Raw genomic sequence first — 24,458 nt, forward strand, 5'->3', positions numbered from 1 at the left:
ATGGAAAGAGGGTCGGAGAGCAAGAAGAGGAATGTTCGTAGGGCAGAGCGAGGGCAGAGGGTAGAGCGAGCGAGTCTGTTGGGAAATAAGGAGGCAAAGTTACGTTTCCTCGCATTCACTCTCTTCCCTCTTTCTCCTCTCCTCCTCGCCCCTCCCTCTCTCACCGTCTCTCTTTACCCTCTCCGGGCAGCATCGCCACAGCCTCATCGCATCCTACCTTGCCCTCGGCAAATAGCTATGTAACCCTACCGTATTCGCTTTCTCGCTTTCTCTCTCTCTCTCTCTCTCTCTCTCTCTCTCTCTCTCTCTCTCACTCTAGTTTTATCTCTTTCATTCTATCTCAAACATTATAGCCGTATATTCCAACGTGATGAAGACTTACCTTCGAACCATGTAGTTTGCATCGTTTATTCGTTCCTTGTTATATAAGTCGAATCTACTTACTTTGATACTTTATTTCATTTTGTTGTTAAATAAAAAAAAAAAAAAAAGATGGAGTGGAAGAATAATCGAATAAAATGATTTCTATAACTTTTGGTCTTATATTATATATTTAATAGAAAGAAATATTAGAATTCATTGTGCGCTCAATATCATTTATTAAATTATTTCTTCCTTTTTCTCTTTTTAGTCAATATACGTAAATTGTATTTATTGTCTAGAAAAAAAAAAAGAAAAAAAAGATTTGTTTCAATAAGTTGTCCACTTTTCTTTTAGTATTCTACTTTGCAATAAACTTTATACACGTTTCGCGAAGCAGCTCTTTTTCTTTGATGGCGGTAAAAGCGCTCCCATCTAAGATTTATTTAACTCATATCTGCCATTTCGTGCAAACGCTTCCACCTATCCTACGTTCGTGGCATGGCCATTAAAGCGTCCACGTACGTGCGCCCTTTTTTCTCCAGCGACAATTTCCGAAAATTTTGCCATCTGCGTGGGGTCGATTCGGATATGACACAAGAAGGAAGAAAAAATGATATTGCCTGCTGGTGTACACACAGCGTGTGTTCCCCATCGTTTTCTGAGGGAAAAGAAAATATACCGCGAGAAATTTGATCCTCCATGACGTTAATTTTCTTAAAATGATTAACGACGATATTACGAAATATTTTCGGAAATCGCAAGCAACACCACCGACGTGCTCGTTGTTTTAAATAATCTAATGAGAATATTTTAATGAATAATTTTTAAATAATAAATAAATATGTAAATATCCGAGAGTGAATCTCATTAATCTTGCTATCAAAAAAAAAAAAGGAAAAAGAAATTATATAAAATTCTTTTCTCCTTTTTTTCCGCTTCGTTGCCTCATTTTGGAATAGAGCTACATTAACGTTGAAGTAAATTAAATTAAATATTACGAAAAATCTAAGTCGAACCTTAAGCCATCTTTTGTACTTTTCGAAGAAAAAGAAAAATACATTTTAAAAGTTCGAATTAATAAATAAAGTAGTAATATAAATTAAGTTAAATTAAGTATATTTAAATGTATGCATTAACAATTAATTATAAGAAAATAAAACAATAATATTTAGACTCGTAACGATCGTTGAAATATATAAAAAATCCTCTCTTTATTAAAAATATATACTTTGAATGACAACGTAATTCGAGAACAACGTTTGTTCGAATAAAAGATTCGAATGGGTTTATGAAGAATTGGAGATGGACTGTTCGTTCGCGTGAACGCGAACGATACCATGCGGAATGAGAATATCAAAGGTATTCAATTCAACAAAATTTTGTTTGCAGAGAGGACAATGGGAAATGCGAAGCTCTTTCTACGGTATTTGTAACTAGCGTTGCTTGCAGATCCGTCTGCGAAGCGTCTCGCTTCTCATTTCGAAATTGCATCTTCGAGGCATGTACATAGAGAAGAGGAGAGAGTGAGAGAGTGAGTGAGAGAGAGAGAGAGAAAAGGCGTGCCTCGACGACGATCGACGATCTTGTCGCCTCGGCAAAGTGAATATTTGCATATTAATGTGATTACGGTAGACATTCGCTGGAGGGACAGCTTGTGCACAGGCAAATGGGAAGTGGGAATGAGAGAAACGGAGGGTAGAAATGAAAGCGAAATACCATGAGTAACAAGGAGAGAGACAAAGCAACTTTAAAGATACCAAAGATGAGAGAAAGAGACCCGCTGAGAGAGGGTCGAGAGAAATGAATCACATCATTATGAATAATAATACGACCTGTCTATCGTACTATCTCTCTCTCTCTCTTTCTCCCACCCTTTTTTTCTCTCCTTCTGGTTGTCTGGTTATTAATAGTAATGACTTAGCAAGGGTTTTTGCTTAGGCGATGGTAAGGGTGGTTGTGTCGTGTAAAACACCCACTACTCTTTCGTTAACTCCTTCTCTTCTGTTTCACCGTCCAAACGTCCTACTTCTTCCCGTCCCTTATCCATCAACTATGCCTAACACAAACGTAAATAGTTCTTCGTTTCTCTCTCTCTCTCTCTCTTTCTCTCTCTCTATCTCTATATCTATCTCTTTTTCCTGTCATTGTAACCCTCACTAGCATATACGGAATCCTCTCGTGTAACGCCGCAGGAAAAGCATGTAAAATATTTCACAAGAGCCTGGTTCCTACAGCTGCTCGAGCTCGTCCAGTATAAGCATCTCTCTCTGCCTCTCCCTCACTCTCACTCTCTCTCTCTCTCTCTCTCTATTTATCTATCTATCTCTCTTTCTCTCTGATTGCTATGCAACTGTACGTCGAGTACATCGTGAGACCAATGGAGCAATGTAAACACCCTCGCGGCTCATTGTCACAAGCTTTCGAGTACAATCGTCATGTTACTCCAACTTCAATTTAAATAAAGAGAGTTGAGAAAAGTAATTATTTTTACATATTATTTAATACATTAAAATGTTCGTATGATTGATTTCAAACTTTATTGTCTTACATTTTAAATTTATATCACAAATTATTATTAAACTGTTATCAATTATTTATTATAATCTTTATGAAGATTTAAGATTACGTCATGATACGATATGAGGCTTAGACGAAGCAGTTACGAACGCAATGGTTTTCCGGTGTTCGATTATCAAAAGACTGGAAGAGGATCCACGCGGACCATGATGAACCCGGATCTGGTTACTCTGATATTAAATCCCCCTTTAAAACTACACACTCCGGTAGGGGTTTATATCTACCGAGTCGAGTCTTCGTCCATCCAAGCAAGAATAACCGTGGCAGAACAAAAGGACTGGCCTCGAAATAACTCTATTATTTTTCCGAAAGAGAATAAGCGTAGAATCTCAACGTTGACTTTTCCCATAAAATATTTCTAGTCAAAGCGAGGTCATAAATTCGCGATGATAACTATGATCGTACTTTGACTATTCTTTCGTTTTTTTTTTTTCTTTAGTCGATTATACCAAAAAGACAAAGAGAGAAGGAAAGACCTAAATCGTCGAGTTTAGTATCATATACGGTATACGCGGGCAACTAGCGGTTTGCGGATTGCATGCTGGCCCTTTGTCATCGAAAGATAAATAAGGAAATAATATTGACGGTAGAACTAAGTATACCCCAAGGGTTTTACTATAGTTATACTGTCACGCTTAATAATGAAAAATGGGAATACCGAGGAGAAATAAATTAGAAATGACATAGCCTAGCGACGGTCGTCTTCTATTCGAATTAAGGTGAGATAGCTCATTAACGAGTTATGCACGCGAACGAATTTAAAACCAGGAAGAAAAAAAGGATAAGGTTGCGTGGTTATATTTATTTTGTGTAGTCGTTGAAAAAAAGTACACGCACGTAACGGCAGACACGTGGCTATGGGATCGTTCATTTCTACGGTCCTATGCCATGTCGCACTAGGATTCAAAAGGGAATAAAAAAGATAGAGACAGAAGGAAAAAGAAACGAATGCATTTATTCCACCCCCTAAAAATAATGATAGCGTGAGCCGACACCGCGGTGAAATTCCGAAACCCCGAATACAAAGTACTCGAGAGCTTGGGAGTCGTAGAAAAAGTTGAAAAGTAGTCTGGTTGAAAGAATGGAAGGTAAGAGAGTGCCGAAGTCAGATGCAAGCAAGAGTCGAAAGGAAAGGACAGGCACGCTCGCCGCATTACTTTGTACAAATAACGCTCGCCGCTGTAATTTGCGAAATTCCCGTTATTTTACATTTTAAACTAGAAAATAAAACGGCCTAGCTGGCGGCCGCTTATCCGTCCAACGCGATCTCGATCGTATCACCCTCAGTCACGCTTACCCTGCTACAAGCCGAGCACGACTGCTCTGAAAATTACTGTACTACCCTACGTGGCGTGAGTATTATTTTTTCCCGTTTGCTACCTTTCCACATTCCCCCTCCCTCCCACGACCCCCTACTTACCCACTACCACCTACTTTTCTTCGATCTTTTCTGCGTCCTTTAGTTTTTCATTTGTATCTCTTCTTTGCACGTATATACTATATTTAACATTTCAAATTTGAGAGAAAGAGAAGATTCAAGTCGGGTGTTCGCTCTGGCGGAGCCCGCCGAAAAGTTCGAATATTTTTATCGGTAAGGGATGATTTTCCACCTTACCAACATAGGGGTGACTAGCATTTCACTTTTTGGAAGATAAAACCGAACGCTGTCGCCATCCTACGGACGATGGCCGAACTACGGTTGGTTTTCCAACGTTAGAGGGGTTGTAGGGGTGGTTCGACGTTTGCTCGGAGAGGGATGTCTTTGGTCAAGTGGGGGAACTCTGTACAAGTCCATGTTACCCTCCTCGAAACTTCGTTCTCATTCGTTATTTTTTTAATACGACCAAAATTCTTGCCTATTGTTAAGATATCATTTTTTTTTTAGATAAATATTTTCAAAGACGATCATTTCATAACTATAAAATTAATTAAGTTTATAAAAAAATTGCACACATAGAAATTCAACGAAGTAAGAGAAATCGTATCCTTTGTAAATATCGATGCACTGTTCGTAAATGTTTAGTAGATTCTTTGTAACATTTTACATGAAAAACAATTGTTCGAATTTAGTGATCTCATTTTAGAGGGTTACTTTTTTGTTGTTGTTCTTAATCCATATTTTTAGGAAATCATGAAATTTTGCCTCGTGCAAAATGAGCTGTCCGTGGCGTATCCCCACCAGAAAGAGGAAGAAATAGTAGTGGGGTTGAATCGATACAGCCACGATACAACAGTTGATGTCTCGAAACTCGAAATAGGAATGCGCACGCACCCCCTCCTGTCACGGGGGCTATCGAGCCTCGAAACAATGTAACAGGAGCGGATCGTTTGTCGCGAACAGGTGACTCTCCCGTCACGATACAGACGGCATACATACGTTTAGTTTTTAAACGCTAAGAAACAAAGCCTCCCCCGTCAATAAACAAAACGTAAGTACCCTTCATACTGATCATGGAAAACAAAAGAATTTCATGTGTCATTTCGAGGAATAGATACGAGTCGCGTATGAGAGTCAAACGTTGGTGTTATTTTTCTTTTGTCAATAAAAGTTCTTTAATAATATATCGCGTTGAAATTCAATACTCATTTTTTCTTATCAGACGTTACTTGATATAGTGATTTTAAAAGTGATTGCACCTTCATTTCGTATACATATGTAGTAGACGGATTGTAAGTTTATCACTGTCCTGTCATAAACATTGTCGAATTTTACAAATTACTTGCCATTTTTATATTTTTCTCTCTTTCTCTCTTTCTCTCTTTACCGTCAATTTTTTCCGTACATTTTCTAATAATAAAGCAAGCAATTTTCTCTTTTAACTATGTAATTCTTAAAAAAAAGAAATAATATAATCGTATGGAGAATTTATGTTAATGTGTAATTAGTAATTCTCAAATACGATCGAACGATTCAAGTGTAAGAATAAACAGTCAATATAGTTCATTGGGTATACATCGGACGCTCATCAGTCTGAAATGTCATCCGCCATCTCGAGTAAAGACAAATATGTGCTACGATGATAAGAGAGAGAGAGAGAGAGAGAGAGAGAGAGAGGGAGGCTTATAAATAAAGGCAATGACGATAGCGAGGATGCATACAATCTAATTGGTAAATATCGGCCTACCTAACAAAGCTGTATTTCTTTTTACAATCACGTAGAACAATTAACAATTCTAATGTCATCCTTAACGGTCAACGACAAATGTTTGACTAATGTTTAACTAATGATTCATTTCATTCTAGCAGTCCATTTGTACTTTTCTTTCGGAAAGGTGTAAGAGAATACATTAGAAGCTAAATTCGTTATATATATTTCAATTGTAACGATTCATTCAACATGATTCGATCTGAATAAACATAAAAAATAAATATAATAAGAAAATCTTGAAAAAAACGTTATATATACGCATTACTTAACAAAATTGTTATTCGAATAATAAAACAAAAATCAGAATAAAAGTTTAACAAGATAATCTTCTCGTGATCGCGTTCGCACGAGTAGTTTATTCAAAAATGTTTCTGTATTAACGGAATAGAACGATAGGCAATAGGAAGAGGAAGTAAAATGGGCAGAAAGCCTCGTGAGAGCGATAATCGTAAAATGTGCGAGAGAGAGAGAGAGAGAGAGAGAGAGAGAGTGTGTGTATGTGTGCGTGCGTATGTGTATATAGGGGTAGTATGCGTGAGAGTAGTATTCATGGTGGGTGGTTAAAGTGTCAGGGCGAAAGCAACGATACAAGTTCGAGATGCATGGTACTCGAGAGCGATCGAGATCTAAGGGAAAACCTGAAAGTTCGCGTGCGAGCGACTAATAAAGCGGTTGTCCGGTAGAAAAAAAAAAAAAAAGAGACCGAGCAAAAATATATTTATTGAAATTGAAATATTATCGTGTGTGTCCAAAAAGATAAGATGGAAGGAAAATAAGGGTAACGATGTAATCAAATAATGAATATTTTAAAATATATATATATATTAGGATGAACCAAAAGTTCGTGCGTTGATTGTGTTGTTTCAGATAGTGCAATTTTTTCAAGTCAATAAAATTACTTTATATATGCAAGTGAAATAATATTAATTAAAAAAAACGCACGAACTTTTGATTCACCTCACAATAATATATTTAATAAAAACTAAAAATATAGTGTGTTATGTTATTAATTATTAAAACCAATAAAACAAAAAATAAAGTAGATAATAAGAGAGGGAAGATTTATAGATCAATCATTAACGAAGGAAGTAAAAAATCGATCGGGGTTTTCCATGTGGTCTTGAATCGTAACGCGAATCCTCGAGTTTCGCGATATTCGACGTGTATACCTAGAGGGACAACCACCCTTGCTACCCCTGTCGCTCACACCAACGCAAAACGAACGTGGGCGAAGGTTCGCGAGCGCGCGCGCGCGCGCGCGTATTCGTATTCGAGCTTCTATAACGTACGGGGGTGGACGGGAGTATGAGGGAGTGAGAGACAGATTAATGTGACCCCGTCACCGTTCGAACAAAGCTTCGCACAATGGCCGCACACACCAGGGACAGTGGACGATCGCAACGAGAGACGCTTGCAACGATCTACGCTTACGGATGGCTGGGATGGTAGTTTTGCTATGCGAACGAGCCCTCTGGATATATTACCCGCCACTCGTGGCTATCACCAATGAGATTCAATGCGTGATCATGCCCGTCCGCCAGCGTTCCCTCGTTTTCTTCTCTCTCTCTCTTTCATGTTAGCCCCGATACAAGCAGATATTCTACCAGATAATCATTCTTTTTCCTGTTTTTTGTTTTTCTCCTATTTATACTTTATCTTTTCATCCTATCGCGTTACACTGTTGCCTCAACCCTTCTCACAACGCTTTAAAATTCAACCAGATGATCAGAACAATAAGAGAGAAACAAAAGAATAGTCTAAACAAGTTACTTTCGTGTTATTCCTCTTATTAAATTATTTTTCATAATAATCTGTTCGATTTTTATCTATTTATTGTACATTTCTCAATTAGGTTTCTTTTTCTTTATTTTATCGAATGTTCATTTAAATTCTGTTTGACTAATCTTCGGGATTGACTACTTGCCGCGTTCTCCAAACCGTCCTCTTCAATTATACCCTCGTATTTTCGTTCATATTTCCTCGATCACATTCATCCCTTTTACGTGAAACGGGGGGGGGGCGATGATAGTTGTGACCACACCCCCCGGGCGTGGGTTTTCCTGCGCGCGCAGAAAATTCTTACTTCTTATCGGAGGGACTTCCTATCCTTCCTTGCTCACATTCTGCGAGACGATAGCTAGAAGGTTAGGTGATACACAAACCGATTTGAGAAAAGGATCGGATTTGAATTTTTCCTACACTTTATCTTGTATCTTTCTTTTTTTTTTCGATCAATCTCGAGAAAGAGTATCAAGGGACGACGAGTTTCCATGCAATAAACATATTCCAACCTGGTAGATGGGAAAATCATAAAATAAACAATGGCAATCGAGTTGCGATTGGAAGGATTGTGTTACATAGTTTGAACAAAAATTAGATCCATTTCATGGATTCAATGAATCGTAACGATACTCGATGAAAACGATTTCAGTATAGAAGAATATTTCTTTTCCGATTAAATGAATTTATTTTATCCGATAACAAAATGTTTAATATCAAAGAATTATGGCAGAAATTATGTTTCTTTTTTTTTTCTTAAAATTTCAAAAAGAAATAAGTACGATCAAGGAGATGACGCGGTGGCACGATCGGCCGGCTAAAAATGTTAGTTTCAGGTTCTTGGTATTTTTACTATGGTCTCCATTAAATCACTGGAAAATCTGTTCCAGTGCCTAGCGGCATGGTCGCCACGCCAGTGGAGAATAAAGAGGGGCTTATTATAAGCGACGTTAATTCTCGAATAAATAACCGCGGGCTTGCGCGAAGATCGAGAAGAGAAAGAGGGTTGTTTTAAGAGTAAGAAGGAGAGAGAGAGAGAGAAAGAAGGTGAGTAAAGATTGAACTTGGAAAGAACGATGAAAGAGAAGGAAGAAAGGAAGGAAGGAAGGAAGAGAGGGAAGAAACGAAAAAGGGATGAGAATGTAGGTGGTTGATTTATTTCGGCGCCGCAAAGATCTGGATTCGCGTACGTGTCCCGTGCTTCAAATTACCAACTTATAAACTCTCTTCTTCTCTCTTTCTTTCTTCAGGAAACCCTCCCATAGATCATTCCGTTGTACGAGGAGAAAAGCAATATGTGCCCAACTGTCGACACCTCTTCGAATCGAGAGAAATGTCATCGAAATATCTCTTTACAAATTTACAACCATCTCGTACCTTCGCGGTCGATAAATCCTGCTGATCATCGCGAGTCCGTCTTTGTGAGTATTCCTCTGCCGGTCATCTTACCTGAAACAATAAAGTACAATCTTCGATAATAAAGAAAACGTTCGTACGTATTATAAGTTTGTACTTTAATAAATTGTTATTAAATAACTGTGATAAAATTGTTAGCAATAATTTGATTTACATATTTATGCATATTTATTTTAATTGCTTGAAATTCGATTTTACATCAGATCTTATTAGATAGAAGAAAATGGGACAAAGACAAACGAGAAGAAGAAGACCGAACGGTAAGTCGAGGTCCGGGAAAGTCTAAACTTTTTACAGCGGTGTTAGCGCATTTAATTTATCTGGCGATAATGGAGACGAGGAAGAAGCGGTGTTGCGTTGAGGAGAAGAAGAAACGAAGAAAGAAGGGAAGAAGGAAGGGTGAAAACCTCGAGCCACGAGAAGAACAGAGAATCCTTATTAAAATTCATTAATTTCGCCCATCTATGAAAGTTTCATTTTCATGCAAATCTGAGGAATAATCCGGCTGAAAAAAACCAATTTGAATGACTTCGGAAGAGTCGTGCCGGTCGCTAGGGAAACTTGCTTGTTGTGCGAGAGAATGAACGTGCGTACGCACAAGTTTGCCTCTGTAAATGTGTATGATAAAGAAAGATAGAATAAACGGTACGTCAAACGTGGCAGGATAAAGCGACATCGTATTCTTACTAAACGGTATTATGCAAATGACGATCCCAACTCATGAAATTTTGGATAGCACGAAAATAAAACTAATGTGATGGAGAAGAAAAGCTATTTCCTGTAGAGTTTCGTAAAAACGATGGAGAATAAGAGAAAGAGAAATAAAGAGAGAGAGAGAGAGAGAGAGCGAGAGAAAGAAAGAATGATTGTGAAAAAAGGGTGAGGGGTTGCTCGCAGTGAGTAGAACGAGCGAACAAATCGTCACGACAGGAATCTGGGCCGACGTGCAATGAGTGATCGCGCGTTTCCAGTGGTAACCTCGAGAGAAGCGAAATTTTCCGACCGACAGCCACGTCAAAACGATTTGTCGTCGGCCTTCTAAAGAGAAATGCGAGTCACTCTCCCTTCTCTCTTCTTGTGAGCGGACGACAACCATTTCCTCGAGTCTCAAGGAATCACCCCATGCTTCTGTTTGCTCCTATCTTTGCTTTTGCACACGTGCATTCATGAAGGACATACGCAAACTCGAAGGAGTACAACCTTCTGTCGATTCTCTCTTTTTTTTTTTTTTATTTCTTCTTCTTCTTCTTCTTCGTCTTATTTTCTTTTCTCTTCTCTTCTCTTTCTTTTACCATTTTCTCAGACCGTTCTTATCTGTTTGCTATTTATTTAGGAGGATCGGACGAATGGCACTCGACTGATACCAAGCGGACAAACCCAAGCGATGCTGGAATCACCTCTTAAGAATACACATGCCCCAGGTGACGGCTTATCGCGTTTATGCAACATTACCCTTTCCCACCGTTATTTACACCACTTTCCATATTTTTTCGTTACGTTTAGTATCTAACCGTGCTTTTCTTTTAACGCTCTCTAAAATGCAGTTTGAGAAATAAAAATTATTATCTGTCACTTATATTCAATCTTTCTAAACATATTCTTTTTTTTTTTTGGTTTTACTTTTAAGTCCGACGAAATATTTATATAAGATTTGTTTTTATTCTATATAAAGATTTTACAAACCATAGATTGTTTTATTTGCGTAATATGGTTTCGTCGATATTTATAAGGGTTTTATCCTAAAGAATCTAAAAGATGTTGACGATTTCGTTGAATTCAGTTCGCGTGACAAGAAAACCTAAATGGCGTTGTCGTAAGTCGCGACGCGTTAACGATTGCGATTAATCGTTTCGACGTGTTATCAATTGACAAACGAAAAGTTTCAATCGATACGATTAACCACGATCTCGAGCGTTATTTTGATTTCGACGCTCTCCCACCCACGTAAATCGTATTTTCCGTGATTATCAAATTTGCCCATCGACTCATGCGCGTTCATGAAAGTGCATTTATTTTCAAAGAAATCGATGAATTCGCTTTATTTTCGCTCAGCCGATTTAAATATCGGATTGATTTCGCTCATATGCACGCGACCGTCCCGTCCACATATCCCGACTATTGTTTTGCATAAATTTTTTTTCACACTACGGTAAACATATCTATTTTTTTTCTAAGGTAAAGAAATTCTTCTTTATAAATAACGTACAAACAGAAATGTTCGATTAAACAAACAAATTAATCGGATAATTGGACAACAAATATGGATGAATAAATATTTATATTAGAATTATTATAATATGAAAAAAAATGAGGATAATTTAAAAATAATTATCTTTGTAAATAACGAATAGTACGAATAACATTTTATAATGTCTCTGAGTTAAAATCTTTTTTATTTACTCTTTTATAAAATGTAATTTGCTTAAAGCGTATTTCGTGCTGCAGTCGATTCGAACGATCCCGGTCGAGCGACCGTTGTCGAATTTTATGCTTGAACGATTATGTTAATATGGATAACGAAGATAACACGACCGCATGCATGATCTATCTCTCTCTCTCTCTCTCTCTCTTTCACTTGTTCCATGTACTCTGTTCTCCCTTTCATACATACCTATGCAATTCCAGTATATTTTACGAACACTTCCTACTTTTTTGTATTTTTCTCCAGCCCTTCGATGAAGCAAGCGCTCTTTTGCCTCGGCAGCATCGTTCCAGGGCGCATACGCGAATACACATAAAAATATGCGGACTTGCGAGGCTGCACGAGTTCGCTGCATAATCATGCAGTCGATGAACGCGAGGGAGTTAACCATGCGAGAAAGGATAGGGCAGGGAAAAAGAAATTTACGGGGATCCGCATCGAGTACGATACTATTTTCTGTCTCGTCGTATATCATTCTGTGTTTCCCATCTCTACGTAACCTTCCAATTTAATGCATTCTTTGTTAATATTCAGTATGTTATACATTTTCTGGCATAGGTGTTGTCCAAAATTATTATTATTATTATTATTGTTGTTATTGTTTTTTAATTTTTGTTTTTTTTTAATCGATACCAACACGAAATATTATAGTAATAATATAATGTTAATTTTAATGAAGACTTTTTTCTTACTAGGGATATAATTGTTGCAATCTGATTGATTCGTAGAATATGAAATAAATCGACAAATATCAGAGCGATTTGGAAGCATTCGACAAATCGACAGAGAAAGATACTCGATAAGGGAGATACACGAAGTTTCCATTCGTCTTACCTTAGCGAATCGGAGGTCTGCCCGCTGTCAAGATAAAGGATGTTTAGGACAGTTGGCTGAGTTCGACGATCGATGAACCTCTTCTTCCTGTCAAAACACCACATACAACGGTTACCGTTCCTTTTAAGAGATATGGACAACTCTCAAGGGAAGAAATTGTTGGACGATGAATCAAGAGTTGAAAAGGTGTCGAACGACGGCTGTCGGCCATTATTGTTAGTTCTTCTTCGACTATACTACGTCTATATATTTTATTATTGCGCATGGTTGAAGAAAATACATTTAGTAATTGTTTTCCTGTTATTCGTTTGTTAGAAGTTTTAAAAAGAAAACTAAAAGAAAAATAGGGAAGAAAGATAGGGCGTCCCTTTGGCTCGATTTTACGCAAGAAAGACGAATGAAACGTAGGTCTGGTTTCTCTAGGATAAAAGAAGCCGATATGGTCGATATACGAGCGTAACTCTTATCGCGAAGAAGCCGGCGCGTGGAAGAAGAAACATCCCTCGTAAATATAAAAGGTATAAAAGCTACCCTTTTGATGGAGTGCCCTCTTAAGGGTCAAACTGGTATCGGCCAGTACGTTCACCGCAGGATGACCAAGAAGAGGATCGAGAAGAGAGGTCAACGGGTATGCGAAGGGTAGGTCCTTGAATCGTGCTTAACCACCCTTACTTTACGGTCTTCGTATTTTGTTTAAAATTTATCCCATAAAACACAGACACATTGATGCCATTCGACTAAACGCGTAACTCTCGAACGTTAAATTAACTTTATTTTCGATACTATATAATCGATTTCCAATCAGGCATAATCTATTATTCCATAATATAATTTTATTCCGAATCATTTAAAAAAAGAAAGAAAAAAAACACCGTAGAATTTGATTATAAAATATTCTTTAGAAACTTCGACGTTTATCTAAATAGTAACGATCGATAAAGTTTTTTTGATTATAGATGAAACAAGCTCGTAGAATTGCGTATAATAAAATATATTTTGCAATTCGATATGTTTTCTTAGAAAGTTAACAAACGACATCGAACATGAATAAGAAATAGCAATTGGAAATTCGACGATGGTAGAGCCGATATCGTTTTCATTTTCACCCCCTGGCAATATAGAAAGCTATTTGTCTCCGTAGCTGAAGCAAACTGGTACGATGCGATGATAGAAAGCATCATCGAAATTCAGAAGAAAGCGTCACAAGATATTCCCATTTCCTACGCGCCATCTCGGTCATATGGTATCGCGTGTCGGCCTGTTTGCTTAAGGATATCAGCGAGAGACGCAGCGGTAGCTCTTGCTTGCCAGCTAGGGGTGAATAACTTATGTTTACCCGCATGAATTCTCATATTCAGCGTAGCTTAAAGCTGCAACTTTTCACGGCGTTAAGCGATAACAAGCTTGAATAGACCTGTCATTTAAACGAGTCTCTTAAAAAATCACTTTTCAACAATCCATATTCTGTTTCCCTCTCTTTCACACATGCGGATATTTATCTAACTATTTTTAAACGAATAGAGATAATATATAGATATCTATCAATATTTGAAGTGCAATCTCTCATGGACGTTCGTTTAGATTAAAAATAAATTCAAATTAATCGAAGAATTGTGAAACGTCTTTTAAAACACTTTCGTTTTGTCAATCATATACGAATCGTTAATAAACCTAAACGATTGACTCAAGTTTTAAAATTGTAGAATATTCTATTGCGGGAAGTATTTCATATATGCTAAATTTTTTATATTAAAAAATTAACGTTTGTAATAATTAAACTGAAAATCGCGTTAATAAATGAACAAAATAAATAATCCAATTGAATAATAAATGATACGACAATGCGTGTAGAATTTCATTAATTTTCTTTACATTTTATTTCGTAGAGTTAATCGATGTATTAAATGAGCGAGCGGCCTGTATAACAAAGAACTACGATGGTTTTTTTAAAAAATGTGTGCTGTGAAAGGATATTAAATAAAAGTGATTTTAATAAACCGTGCAGTCGAAGTATTCACGAACGAGCGAATAATAGAGAGTGCGTATAAGCCGAAGATATAAAAGGCTAGCTAGCACATAACTAATGTATATGACAGAGATAGTAGCACAGTCAACTCGAGTCTCGCCATATTCGTTGCACTTCTACTAGCTAGTCGATCTTCAAGACCGTAGATGATGTATTTTGTTAATGTACCGTATGCGTCATAGAAACGATACGCGGATGTATATCAAGGGAGACATACCACTGAGAAGTTATATTTTTGGAAAGTAACCATCCAGCCACAGCTAGCGTGTCGGCCATAAAGCCGTTTTATTTCTTCGGGGGCGGTTTTAAAATTCCACTACTGAAATGGCGCGTGTGTGAGTGTCGGTTGAGAAGGAGGAGGAGGAGGAGGAGGAGGAGATGAAGGAAGTGGAAAAGAGAAAGGGACAAAATAAAAAGAATCGAAAGAGAGAGAGAGAGATGCGTTTCTGTTGGAAAAAGTGAAACAAAAAGAGAGAGTCAGATATAGAGACGTAAGCTCAGCGAGTGAGTCGAGTAACAGGGAAAAAAGGGCATGCGGAGAGTAAAACGAAAAATGTATATGTATATGTGAGTTTGCTTGTGTAGTACACGCTCGCACGTACATTCCATCCCTTTTTAGTCTTGAATTCGGTGGGGCTTCGCTCATACATATGGGACCAATTTACAAAAATTATTCAGAAACCAAGGACATTCAGGGTGCGCCTACGCGCCATTTTTTGTAACACAGTTGGAACACATACATCGTCTATAGGATTTGAGAGATTTTTACTGAATTCGAGGGAGTGTAGACGAAAAAGAAAAAGACATCATGAGCAATAAAAATGAAAGAAAAAACAAAACATAACACTAAGGAGACAATGGTATAATCGTGTTTTCTCGATCGAATTTTTCACATTTGCACGCATGTAACGTGAGTCGCGATTTTTATTATTACATTGTGATTATCGCGACGAGATCGAGATAAAGGGAAAAGATTTAGAGAAAAAATTGAGAGGATGTTTTTGAGAAGACACTGTGTATCACATATAAGAAAAAAAAAAATCTTTTCGCGTCTATTGCTATACGCGTTTCATAGTCGGGAAAACATAAAGAGATGAGAAGAAGGAAGAAAAATAGCACGAGGAGTGTGAGTGAAAGAGAAAGAAGAAAAAAGGAAAGGTAGATAGAAAGAAAGAAAGAAAGAAAGAAAAGTGAGAGAGTAAGAGAGAGAGAGAGAGAGAGAGAGAGAGTGAAAAAGGGGCTTATGAGAATGCCTCGCTACACTAAATAAATAAAGCAAAACGTACAGAAGGGCGTGTACCTGAGACTAAAAAAGTAAACCAAAGAATTGTCGGGCTTCCAGGTGGCCGAAAGAGAAGACAATAGTGGGTGGAGGAAGGAGAGAAAAGTATCCGAGAAGAAGAACATGAGAGAAAGAGAAAGAAGAAACAAAAGCCCGCGGGTGACCCGCCCGACTTTGCGAAATAAAAACTCACTTTACGGGGAACTTTTATTGCGAGCTCAACGTTTCTTTTGTATCCCTTTGCCCCTGTACGCTACAGCGCTTTCAATCGGTTCAACGAATACATAGTTTACCAATGGTCGCGTTGAGAATACCGCCTTTCTTTCTTCCCTAACAACCTCTATCTTTTGCCTTCTACCATTTTCTCGTTTCATTTTCTTATCTCGTAGTTCCTCTTAATTCCTCTCCTTCTTCTTTTGATTCAAACGAGACCTCTTCTAAGAAAAAAGGAGCTAAGTAAAGAAAGAAAAGGAAAAAATTGAAAAAAGAGGGAAGAAGAAAAAGAAAGAAGAAGAAGAAGAAAAAGAAAGAGAAAAAGATAGCAAAACGTAGTAGGAAACCCTCACCATTTTTTTCCTTCCGGCTTGGCCTTGGTCTTTGAAGTTTTCTCTTATTTTTCATTTAGGTATTACGGAAGAGTCATTTAAACAACAAAAACGATCTTCCAACTGGCCGATTCTTGTCGCCTATTGTTGCATTTATTTCGGTTGGAAGTGAATTATGTTGCGAATAAGGTGAAAAAGTTTAAATGGGATTTAACTAATGAGGATACGAATTTAACTAATGACCACTACTAAAGTCGTCACTCGAGATAGTTTTGTATGTTTTTTTTTCTTGTTTCTTTCTTTCTTTCTTTCTTTCTTTCTTTCTTTATGGTAAAGCGTATCTTTTAGAGAGAAAAAAAAAACGTTATGCGATCACAGACGAAAATTTAATTTAATATTCGTTTAGAAATGGAAATACGTGGAAAAAAAAAAAGATACGAACTTGGGCATTGAAAAAGTTTCCTTTTTAATTTTTCGCATAATATTCGGGAATTGTTATAGTCTCCTTTATTTTTATACGTTCTCGAAAATACAACAGCACTCAACGAGAAAAGTTGAAAAGTTATGAAACATTTGTAACGATGTGCGCTCTTCGAAAATGCGATGATTAATTTTTCATGGTTAATTTACCGATTAATTTGCCAGGAGGAAAAGTGGTTCTTGCATCAAGTTGAGGAGGGGGTCTGTCAAGAGCACTGATTGAAATATAGGGTAGAAAGGCCTCAGGCTGCAAAATCGAGGGTGGAATACCGGTCGGATTTAAAGCGGCTGACAGCGTTTCTACGACGAAATATTTCCTTAGAGTTTGTAGAAAAAGCATTCTGTCGATTATTTTGACGCTTCTAGCGACAAATAAGAATACGAAAGTAACTTGAAACAAGAGAGAGTGATAGAGAGAGAAAAAGACTTGTCGAGAACAGTAGAAAAGTATAAACGATCGTTATTAATAACATTAATTTCTCATAATCATTGAAACGTATGAATCTTCTTTTTAAATCAAAAAATCATAGGAACGAGTTCTCTCGTTTGACCAAAAAAAAAAATATGTTTCAACCAGAACAGCGAATGAGTTAGCGAGATTCGCTTTGAATAATAGATAAATGCAAGCTTGAACGATGGATACGTCGGATACGGGTGCACGCCGAATTTCAGTGTGATTTCCTTGGCATTTTTCCGGGTGTAATAAACGAGTGACGTTTGCGGCGAAGTTCGCAATTAAACCGTACATACAAACTGCGCATACCATACGTAACCGATGTACCCTAGGCGCGGAATGCAGGTAAAGCCCGTTTGTTTTGGAAATTGCGTTAATTCGCCGAGCGCAGACTGGCTGATTTTGTGAGTGACGTGGCAATCACTGCGCAATCACCGAGAACGAACGAATCGTAGAAACGAACTGTCGCTTTCCTATACACGAAATGCGGGCGAGCGTGTATGCGATCCTGAAAACCGCGAACGAACAGTCATGAACCACGAATAAAAATTCATACGTGTTAAAAAACATTTTTTAATGACACGCTCGTATCCCGTAATTCGAATGTTTTAGATAAACATATTTTTTTTTACACGATTATAAATTAAAATATTATTTCTTCTGTTACGAGACGTGTATTCGTATAAATTGAAAATATCCTTATATCAAATTTATTGCATCAAAATCGTCATCGTCTTTTTATCGTCGAGGAATTTGGCAATTGCTTGAAAGATTAATCAAATTTATCGGAAATAATGGAAACAATTATTATTTTGAATAATAACAGATGTATGATTGCTTTATAAATAAATACTAAATCTGTTGATAAGGCATAGAATTAATTGCTACTCCTAATATATTAGGTAGCATCTATTTGTTTTTCCTATTATCTGTGAACCGAGATTATTCCGTTGCTTACAAGCGAAAATCTTTTAATTAGAAAAGGTAAAGGAAGCGAACACGAGTGCCTACGGCATATCGGAGCTGCAGTAAACGAGAAAATGTAAAGTGTCATCCTAGTAATTAATCATCTATTAATTGGTAAGAAAAGACGCACGTCATCTAGCGAAATTGCTCGATCTTGAAGGGGGCGACTCCCACCGAGTCAAACGCCTTTACTCGTTATTTATAATTAATTAATATCCGCTCGTTTATGGATTAATCATTATGTCCATGCCATCATCGTTCTACCATAGAACAATACGTGTACGGTTTTGTAATATTTCCCCTTAAGTTTTACGTAATTAATTTTCGTGATAATGCATAGATCGTTCTTTCGCAAATACGTAACGAACTGTGCCGTATGGGAAAGTTCATTTTAGGAGACCGAGCAATACTTTCTACGGAAGTTAATATGCCGACAAAGTTGAAACGTTAACATGTTTGTCGTGAAAGCTTGCATAGTCTATAGAGAGATTAAAATAAAATGAAAAAAAAAAAAGAAGTAGCAAAATAAACAGACGATTTGTCATATATTCTCTTTATAACGTTGGAATGCAATTAACTTAAACATCGATCGACGGAACATGCAAGGATTTCCAAAATGTCATTTGAATTTATTATTTAACTATTCCCCTTTAAAATCGGACAAATGGATGCGTTGTTTATTTTAACTCACTATTTCTCTCTCGGAAGAGTGATTTACATTCGTTGGTAGATACCTCTCTTAGTACTGCATCGTAAATTAAGTTATTCTTTCCGTATAACTCGTGGGAATGCCTCGCACTTATCAGAATCGTATAATGCGATTCAATAATAACGATGCGAGCGGCATTTCGATGAAGAATTATTTTGTTACTCATGTCTCGTATCGTTCAACGTTAATTCATTCTCTTTACGAAACTAACAAAAATTGTATTATCCATTTTGTGATAAATTTTCATCAGATTGCAGTTCAAAATTTACCTTTTGTCATTACCATTTATTCTTCTACACGTATCGTTAAATCTCACCGTTACTCGTATCCCTTGATAATAATGCGAGAGAACAATGAAAATAAAAACTTCACGCAATGAAAAGTTAAGAAAAAAAAAAGAAGTGTTTTTTTTCGGGAGATTTTGTGGGGAAGCAGGAGAAAAGATATTCGGGAAGTCAATAAGAAGTCGGATATTATATCGCATGGAAGTGCAAATATTTTTCCGCAACGCACGACCGTGAATGCAGAATCAATAGAGATGGGGTGGAGGATAGGAGAGGGTGGGGTCCATTGTGCTCTTCTCTCTCATAGGTTACACGCGTCTCGCGTCGAACGGTGGCATGCATGGACCGTACAAAATATATGCGGCATGCCTACATAAAATATCTATAAAGTATAACCTGAGCCTGCCTCAAGTTCTCATATACATTTATACACATATACATATGTATATCTATGTATATCTATATATATATATATATATATATTATATATATGCAACGAGTTGGACCATCACAATACAGAGTACGGTTGTATAAATCACGTTGAAAATTTATTCGCTTCAATAGAGATCTACGTGAAAACCTAACAGATAAAGCGATGGGAGTCTACGTGTATAGGACACCCAGTATACGTATAATGCAGTAGCAGGAAGCAAGATTGCGCCAATTTAATGTAAAATCTCGATTTGAGACGACACCTTGTCGATGAATCCCATATTTTATCAACGATCGGTTTAACTTAGAACCCGTCGTAAATTTGTCCGACTGTATCGACGGTAATACGTGGAAACGGAATTCTCCGACAGGATTTACGTTGTATAATTTATTGATTATTTCTCAGACAGTACATATGTATAATATTTATGTATAGATATAATATATGGGAGTATTAGATTCTTTTTCATTCTTTTTTGGTAGGACAGCAGTAGCAGCAGCGGCAACGGAAGGTCTGCCGGCTGATGACATTCGTGTAGGTAATCAAACGACGAATCAGAACACGACGAGCGTGAATTTTTCTGAGCGAGTAGGAATGTTCGTACCACACGACACGTGTAGCTTATTTTTCAATTTATACGAGACGTCGGCGACCCCAACAGAAGGTATGGTTTTTGTGAAATCAATCACACGTTATTTGCTACCACACGTCTCTCCCGATTGTAGGGGGATGTCCACCGAAAAAGGAAAGAAAAAAGAGATAGGGAATAGGGAGGGTGAGAAACAGAACGAAAAGAACAAGAGGGTGGGAGGATATAGGAATCGAACAGGGAAGATCTGTTCGTATCAACATTGAACACTCTCGACAAAACGATATAAAAAATGTAGAAAATTTATTCGAATAATTTTTTCTCAATTATCTCGAACAAAGATTTAATCGGAGATATTTAATTTGTACGCGTGACAAAATCTTATTATTAGAGAAATATAAATAAATAAACATTTTTAATATTTCGGCGATACACGAATTTATTACGAATACTTTTTAATTGTTTCAACTGTTAACTGTTCTCTGAGAAAATGATAAAGGGATTAAAAATGCTTTTTATTCATTTCAGTACCGAAAGGTTAATCAGGCTTAATCCCTTTTAATTCTCGGCAAACGAGATCCGACATTCAGCCGTATTTCATCCGACGTATAAAAAAATGTTTAGCAGAAAGCAAGTTTGTGCGATACTTTTTGGTAAAATAAGAGAAACTCTAATCCGGAAAAAACCGAGCACGAGAGGAAGAGTGGGTGAAGGAAGGAAAAAAGATAATGGTTGCAGCTGACCGTAGAAAAGAGAGAAATAGAAAGGTTGGAAAAGAGAAAGAGAGAAAGAGAGAAATAAAGAGAGAGAGGACGAGAAAAGCAGAGGAGGGAAAATTATTCGGACACGGATATCTCGTTGTGTTATTCCACCAGCTTCTGAAATATATTTACGAAATAAAAAACTCATTCCAACGTGAAACAAAAGCATCATTTACTACGTTTCACAAAAATATCAAAATACAAGTTTGAAGACTACATCAAACTTTCTTTACAGCTCGATTTACTACAAAATCATTTACTTGTCTGAGGTTGTGGTAAGTAAAAAGGGGGGAAAAAAAAGAACGAGAAAAAGAAATACCAAAAGATCAACGAGGTAGAAAGAAACGTAGAGTAAAGACGACGAGAGTACTAGATAAGAAAAGAAAGAAAGAGAGAGAGATAGAGAGAGAGAGAGAGAGAGAGAGAGAGAGAGAGAGAGAGAGAGAGAGAGAGATAGATAGACAGGCGGACAGACAGACAGACAGGCAGACAGGCAGGCAGATAGATAGAAAGAAAGAAAGAAAGAGAAAAGTAAGGACAAGGGTGTACACGAAGAGACGCGGAGCTTTCGAAAAATTACACCACTAAATTTTCTTGGCAACTACCATCATTTACCTAAACTCTGCAGTACCAAAGCTATTGCGAAACGGAGATAGAGGCCGACTCGTAGAATCACAAGGACAATTGTTTTCCCGGTAGAGCAATGGTAGAAAGCAGTGGATAGAGAGAGAGAGAGAGAGAGTAGCTATCGAAGCAGTGCGAAGCCAACTCGAGATGAACGGTAATTGTTCGCAATTATTGGCCCGCCTGGGGCCAACTTCAGGATCATCTGAACATGCCCAGCAAATTGTTACCACTACCATCCTTCTCCTTTGTATTTCTATTATCCTTCTCTTTCTTCGATAGTTCGGGCTACTTCGTCTTGAACAATCGATATTTCTTGTTAATTCGCTTCGTTTAATTATATATCATTTTTTTTTAAAATCATTTTCGAGATTATACGCGCAAGTAAAATGCGTTGGAAGAAAGTTCTATTTGAAAAGTCATACCGATTCGCAGATATTTCCAAGGAAATTATCTTCCTGGTGGAAACACGGCGATACATTTTCAGCCATTGTGTGAGGATTAACGTTCGGTGGAGGTAACTACGAGGCAGATCAGGATTCTCCTGCGAAATTTACGGTAACTCCATGTTAAACGATAAAACCAACAGCGGGTCGCTGCGGGACAAGAGGGAAAGCATGGGTGGGAGGGAGGTAGAGAGAAAGAGAAAGAGAAAGAGAGAGAAATGGTGGTAGGGGAAGGGATACACAAGCGGAAGAGACCTGAAGACGGGTCTGGTCTCTAGTGTGTGCATACTGCGAGTAGGTTGGTACGATGTTACACTATACGCGAGAATAGTACGTATAGTAACGAGGTCCTCCATATTCATGGTGTACGACATACTCGCGCAAATTTAATCCACCGCCTCCTCTACTCCTCTCTATCTTTCTCCCTTTCTCTACTATTCCCTGGATCACACTAGCTTCCTGTCTCTCTTTCTACCTTTCTCATATATGCTCTCTCTCTTTCTCTCTCTTCTCTCTTGTCTCTTGTCTCGTTGCACCCTTCATTCACCTTGTATGTACCTTTCTCGTTGCCTTCTTGTCTCTCTTCTTCCTTTTTCCTCTTACAATCCACCCTATCCTCAATATCTGAAAGTTTTCTCTACAACCACCGCAAACGCCTTCGATTATGCATGGTCAACATTTACTTCGTATTTCAAAATCGATTGCTTTATACCCGCTTACAATGCTATCAGGGTGTACAGTCTTTAAATCTAATTAAAATCTCATCACTCGTTGTATCTTTTTCTATGTTTAGGTATCAAAATATCGTACAAGTTTAATATATTATATTTCATATAGAAATTTCTTCAAACAGTAATAAGATTATTTTGATAACGTAAAATTCTAATATACGTTGATATGTTATAATAAGAAAAAATAGAGAAATCTGTCAGTGATGACGTTAGTGAAAGTGAGAATATTACCATTTCGAAAATCACACCAATTTTTGTCGGATATAAAAACGTATATATGTAGCAGTCAGTCTATAGAACACATTAGCGTAGACATACAAATAATATCTTTTTAATATCCAAGTATTTCTATTAGGATATAAAATATAAATAAATTTTAAGAGTAGCAAAATATTAGTGAGGAAAAGAAAAAATTTATTCTATGAATCAGAAAAAAAATCTCACATGTATTCTCTAAAAAGAAATTCCAAAATTCTAACAAAAATTCCGTGCGTTCAAATGCCGTCACCACTGTACAATCATAACACGGTGTGGGCGGTCGAGGATAGTGTGGATTTGTCCACGACTTATCTCGAATCAATCCAGTTATAGCATTCTCTTTCACCCTAGCAAGCGTAACCGAAAGGGGGAAAGTAACCCTTAGTCGCGCCGGTCTGTCGGCTGTGTCAATAGCTGATAGCATTAGCGGCACCTATTTCGATCCACTATCATATATTAGACTTCTGGCCAGCTTGACCCATAGTTTGATTCGTTTTTTCGTTAAATCCTTTCTTTGCAGTTGATATTTCTTTTGAAAATGGAATGTACAGGGAATGCAGAATCTCAAATCTGAGCAAGCACCTGTTAAGAAAACTATGTACTCTCAAGTTTCCCAATGCGGAAATTCATGGTTTCCTTATTACTAACATTTTCTCCCTTCTATCTCTTTCACCCTCTCTCTCTTTCTCATTTATTTTTCTATTTGAGAAAGAAAAAAAAAAGAGAGAGTTGTTCGATTCGATCGTATTTTCTGTTATGTCATCAAGGTCGCCCTTGTCACTCTTTCACGCGAACGACAATATTTTTCAGTGGGTTGAGAACAGTGAATTTTTCCCAGCTGAAGTGTGTTGAAAAAAGAATTCAATTTGACGCATCGATTTCACGGTTTAACTGACCTAGCCTCGAGCTGTTTTTTGTTGCCATCTTCCTAGCATTTTCCTGTCTTATTGTTAATATGTATTTTTTCGTCCTGTCAGAACGTTTTACTGCTTATGTGTACACGTTAACGATCTTATATGTATGTAATTTAACAGTTTCAAAATCGACACATTACTTTTTTAGCTAATTACTCGATAGTAATTCTACTAGTCCAATCAAGCGATGCTAAATATCATGAGTTGTTCAAAATTATTGACGTATTATCAAGAAATAATATTTTTATAATCTTTAGAATTGAAAATCTTTTGAAAAAAATTGTAATAATAAAAAATATACGAATATTAATCTATAAACGTCGTTAAAAAGAGTACAATTTGTTCATTGCTAGTTTCGAGCGGACATAACGATCAAAGGAAGATAAAAGGAAATGGTTAGAACGAAAGAGAAAGGA

General features: G+C 37.2%; 2 long non-coding RNA genes across 3 annotated transcripts; one reads left to right on the forward strand and one right to left on the reverse strand.

The window, feature by feature from the left end:
* The first annotated feature begins 5,166 nt into the window (after nt 1–5,166).
* Nucleotides 5,167–13,374, forward strand: LOC106793753. 2 transcript variants are annotated; one of them, XR_001382458.1, is made up of 6 exons: nt 5,167–5,369; nt 8,759–9,289; nt 10,618–10,705; nt 11,953–12,147; nt 12,435–12,755; nt 12,964–13,374. It is a non-coding gene; the product is annotated as an uncharacterized LOC106793753 (long non-coding RNA). The 2 variants fall into 2 exon arrangements; XR_001382457.1 differs by having other exon boundaries at nt 12,856–13,242.
* LOC106793754 lies at nt 7,573–12,589 on the reverse strand. Its single transcript, XR_001382459.1, has 2 exons — nt 12,541–12,589; nt 7,573–9,317 (listed from the first exon to the last, which is right to left on the reverse strand). It is a non-coding gene; the product is annotated as an uncharacterized LOC106793754 (long non-coding RNA).
* Nucleotides 13,375–24,458: the final 11,084 nt, after the last annotated feature.

The sequence above is a fragment of the Polistes canadensis genome, unplaced genomic scaffold (assembly GCF_001313835.1).
Source record: "Polistes canadensis isolate GaletaPanama2010 unplaced genomic scaffold, ASM131383v1 scaffold_18, whole genome shotgun sequence".
Classification (NCBI taxonomy): Eukaryota; Metazoa; Arthropoda; class Insecta; order Hymenoptera; family Vespidae; genus Polistes; species Polistes canadensis.